Source organism: Ovis aries, chromosome 1 (assembly GCF_016772045.2).
Source record: "Ovis aries strain OAR_USU_Benz2616 breed Rambouillet chromosome 1, ARS-UI_Ramb_v3.0, whole genome shotgun sequence".
NCBI lineage: Eukaryota > Metazoa > Chordata > Mammalia > Artiodactyla > Bovidae > Ovis > Ovis aries.
In genome coordinates, this window is record NC_056054.1 from 102,834,694 (window position 1) to 102,839,664 (window position 4,971).

The 4,971-nt window shown below is 45.9% G+C and overlaps 1 long non-coding RNA gene across 1 annotated transcript; it reads left to right on the forward strand.

Moving 5' to 3' along the window:
* The first annotated feature begins 216 nt into the window (after positions 1 to 216).
* On the forward strand, positions 217 to 4,581 carry LOC101122906 (uncharacterized). Its single transcript, XR_006060726.2, has 2 exons — positions 217 to 264; positions 1,159 to 4,581. It is a non-coding gene; the product is annotated as an uncharacterized LOC101122906 (long non-coding RNA).
* Positions 4,582 to 4,971: the final 390 nt, after the last annotated feature.

Sequence of the window (4,971 nt, forward strand, 5' to 3'; positions counted from 1 at the left end):
ATGGAAATACTTCCAGGGTTTATGGTGGGGAGGATGCTCTGGAAAGATGTTCATGAGCATCCAGTAATGACCCAGGGTAACACAGTGACAGGGTCCCTGGAATGTGGGAAATGGTCACCATAAAGACCTGGTTGGGAGCAGCTTTCACATGACCGTGGCTCATTCCCTTGAGTTGGGGGCAGGATATGTATAAAAGGCCTCAGATCACGCTGTCTCCTCACTGCATTTGATATACCATCACTTGCCTGAGGTAAGAAGAACAAGGTGAGTGTCTTCATTGAACTGATGGCAATTTGGGGAGGGTCAGGACTGCCACACATCAACTGAACCAGCCACTCCAGGTTGGAGAGAATGGGAACTACCTCGTAACTGAAGGACAATCAGGCTCATGGAAATCACTGAGGTGGCTCAGAAGAAGCCATCCTGAGGGGGGGGCGGGAATAAATGGTAACAAGAAATTGGGCCAGGGTCGGGGGTGGTTACTTTGTAAGACAAGAGATAGTCATACAGGGCTTAAGGCACAGCCCATGATGTAAAGAAAGAAAAAAAGGCAAATGATGAAACCAGTTAGTATGACCATGGGCTCAGGCTGAACATGTGGTTTCTCGGGTTCTTAAACCAGAAAATGTTATTTAAATATTTAAGATTTGGGGAACTATCTAGTGCTCAACATTGCTGCCTTTGAATTCAGAAGACTTAGGAGAACCAGAACAGGTCAGAGAAGGGGTGTGTGTGTGTGTGTGTGTGTGTGTGTGTGTGTGTGTGTGTGTGTGTTTAAGATCAGTTGAGTCCGACTATTTGCAACCCCATGGACTGCAGCCCACCAGCTCCACTGTCCATGGAATATTCTAGGCAAGAATACTAGAGTGGGTTACCATTTCCTTCTCTAGGGGATCTTCCCAACCCCAGGGATTGAACCCATGTCTCCTGCATTGCAAGTGGATTCTTAACCACTTAGCCACCTAGAGAAGGTGTTACCAAAGTCTAACTTACCCACTGCTGATTTCCCCTATGCCGGGAAAGTAGGGCTACTCTGCTATAAAGATATGGGCCCTGGAGCCATAGAATCAATCACAGAACTTCAGACTCTGGGGAAAATACTGATACAAATGAGGTTTATATTCACTGAACTTTTGGAATATCTGCATTGCTTTACAGAGCAACTGAACATTCTCCAAGATGTTCTGCCAGCAAAACCAGCAGAAGTACCAGCTCCCCACCAAGAGCCTCTCCAAATATCCACCTAAGCGCTTCCCTCAGGTTCCTCAGTTTCCTCAGTTTCCTCAGGCCCCTCAGGCCCCTCAGGCCCCTGCTCCCTGCCTGCCTCCCGCCCGCACCCACTATGTCTCCAGCTGCTCTATTTCTGGCTTTGGAGGCTGCAGCTCTCTGTTATCCCATCGGTTCCCAAGCAACACCCGACGCCAGCCCCAGCCTTCCAGCTGCATAGACGTGGAGCTTGCTGGATGTTCCAGTTGCTGCCACGGTTTTGGGGACTACAGCTGACCTGCAACTGTTGAGGATCCAAAGAGCCACAGCCAAGGACCAGTCCAGAGCCAATGTCACTTCTCGGTCTTATTCTTCCCTCTCCTCCAGAATTAAGCTGCTGGGATGGATTTCTCTTTTTCCCAAAAATCTCGCACCTCCTGGCCTTAGCTCTGGTCTTAGGTCGAGAAGATCCAAATACTGCAACAAAGTCTGCTCTTCAAAGCCTTCTCAGTGTGCAAAAATAAAGCTTATTTGTCTTGGCACCCAGAACTTCTTGGTGTTTGTTGATGCCTCCAGCCTCGGCTCTGAGAAGTTCCCAGGAATCTGGATTCCTTAAGCAGACTTCCTCGAAGAGACACCAGGTGGGACATTTCCTCTTAGGTAGACCCTGGATCTGAGTGGTTTGGGAGGCTGTGAAAAAAAGATCCAGAGAGAAATAGGAGAGGGGTGTCCCCAAAGTATCATGACCCAGTTCCACTTCTGTGACCCCATTCACCACCATCACTGAAGTTTCTTCCTACTCAAACAGGACACCCTACTTCCCAGCCCCAGAATTCAGCCTCCAGACCCTTCTTATCTGGGGTAATCATGTGCTTAAGAAAGAAATGTCACAAAGGTGCTTGTAGTTCCCAGATCTCAGTTCAGAAAGCCATGAAAATGACTCTCTCTGAGCAAATCTGCCTGACCTAGGCCCTCACGCCTTCTCTTCACTGAGGTGCCAGAATCTGGTGGGAATATATGTCAAGGTCCAGTGAGCACAATACCCCTGAGAGACATTCGGGTCTTGCTGTTGCTTTTCATCCCATGTCATTTCTTTCCCTCTTTTATTTAATGGGACAGGTGGCATGGGCTGAGGAGCAAGTTCTCAAAGTACTTTTTCCAGACTAACAGTGGGCCATAGGCAACAGTAATACTTCTGCCCTTCCTCCAACACCGTGGTTCTTCTTAAACTTTTATTTTATGACAGAGCAGAGTTGATTAACAATGTTGTATTAGTTTCAAATGTGCAGCAAAGTGATTCACTTATATATGTATTTATTTTTTCAAAGTCTTTTCCCATTTAGGTTTTTTTTTAATTTTTATTTTTACTTTATTTTACTTTACAATACTGTATTGGTTTTGCCATACATTAACATGAATCAGCCACGGGTGTACATGAGTTCCCAATCCTGAACCCCCATTCCACCTCCCACCCCATATCATCTCTCTGGATCATCCCCATGCGCCATTTAGGTTATTACAGAATATTAAGCAGAGTTCACCGTGCTATACAGTGGGTCCTTGCTGGTCTTCTACTTTTTAAAGTATTTTTATTTTTTATTTTATTTATTTTGGCTGTGCTGGTCTTTGTTGCAGTGTGCGGGCCTTCTCTAGCTGCAGCGAGTGGTGGTTGCCCTCTAGTTGCTGTGCACAGGCTGCTCACTGCAGTAGCTTCTCTTGTTGTGGAGCAGAGCCTCTTGATGTGCAGGCTCAGTAGTTGCAACTCACAGGCTCCAGAGCACCAGCTTAGCAGTTGCGGCTCACGGGCTTATTTGCCCTGTGGCATGTGGAATCTTCCTGGACCAGGGATTGAACCCATGTCCCCTGCTGATCAGCAGGTGGACTCTCAACCACTGGACCACCAAGGAAGAGTCTAGCATATCTATTTTAAGTGTTTTAAATATTGTAGTACATACATGTTAGTCCCAGACTCCCAATCTATTCCAGTACTCTGGATCTTCACCACAGTTTCATGACACGTGGTTACCCGCTGGGCTGGTGAGAGACAAAAGATGGAGTTACGGTCAGTCCTCTAGAAACTGTATATAGTCCCAGCTTAGTTGAAGCAAGCCACACACCTACTAAAACATCTGGGTTCATGCAATGGAGTGGGTCTCACACATGAACATGGTTCATTAGGTGTGTTATTGCAGAAGAGACACGTGCAGGCTGCTGGGCCAGGCCATCCTCTTGGGTCACAATACATTGTTGAAACTCGTGGTTGGCTAGCGGCATCCAGGGCACTGAGAGCTCTGGGGTTAGAATGAAGATAGACCTGACCACCTTTTGTTACTTCCCAATATTCTGTCCAAGGGAAAGGACTTCTAGTTCAGTGGTCTTCAACCTCTAAAAGAAAGAACAGTAGGAGTCCAGAGAGGTATTGCAGAGATTGTTCAGATGTCTGCAAGAGAAAGACTGTGTTTGTTTATGCTTAAAATGCTGTGATAATATTCAGCATGCTCACCAAAAGTGTTAAATAAGAGGCGACAATGATAATGCTTTGGAGAACATCAGGACTGCTAACCTCACTAGCAGATGTCAGATTAGGAACTGGGTAACACTTCATGGGAAATAGATGGGGAAACAGTGGAAACAGTGTCAGACTTCATTTTGGGGGGCTCCAAAATCAGTGCAGATGGTGACTGCAGCCATGAAATTAAAAGACGCTTACTCCTTGGAAGAAAAGTTATGACCAACCTAGATAGCATATTCAAAAGCAGAGACATTACTTTGCCGACTAAGGTCCATCTAGTCAAGGCTATGGTTTTTCCTGTGGTCATGTATGGATGTGAGAGTTGGACTGTGAAGAAGGCTGAGTGCTGAAGAATTGATGCTTTTGAACTGTGGTGTTGGAGAAGACTCTTGAGAGTCCCTTGGACTGCAAGGAGATCCAACCAATCCATTCTCAAGGAGATCAGCCCTGGGATTTCTTTGGAAGGAATGACGCTAAAGCTGAAGCTCCAGTACTTTGGACACCTCATGCGAAGAGCTGACTCATTGGAAAAGACTGTGATGCTGGGAGGGATTGGGGGCAGGAGGGGAAGGGGACGACAGAGGATGAGATAGCTGGATGGCATCACTGACTTGATGGACGTGAGCCTAGATGAACTCCGGGAGTTGGTGATGGACAGGGAGGCCTGGCGTGCTGCAATTCATGGGGTCGCAAAGAGTCGGACACGACTGAGCGACTGAACTGAACTGAACTGAACACCTCAGTGTGCACTTTTAAGGTCTTGGTTGTATCAGTTGACTTAAAGAGTGATATTCTTTTTGTCACATTCTAGATTTATTCCTTTTAAAAATTTATTTATTAAAGTAGATCCTTCTTGGTCACTAGCTTCATTCTTCTTTTGTTTGTTTGTTTGTTTTTAATTTAAATTTATTTATTTTAGTTGGGGGCTAATTACTTTACAATATTGTATTGATTTTGCCTCACATCAACATGAATCTGCCACAGGTATACACATGTTCCCCACCCTGAACCCCCCTCCTTCCTCTGTCCCCGTACCATCCCTCTGGGTCATCCCAGTGCACCAGCCTCAAGCATCCAATAACCTGCATCAAACCTAGACTGGCGATTCATTTCTTATATGATATTATACATGTTTCAATGCCATTCTCCCGAATCATTCCATCCTCTCCCTCTCCCACAGAATTCAAAAGACTATTCTGTACATCTGTGTCTCTTTTGCTGTCTTGCATACAGGGTTATCATTACCATCTTTC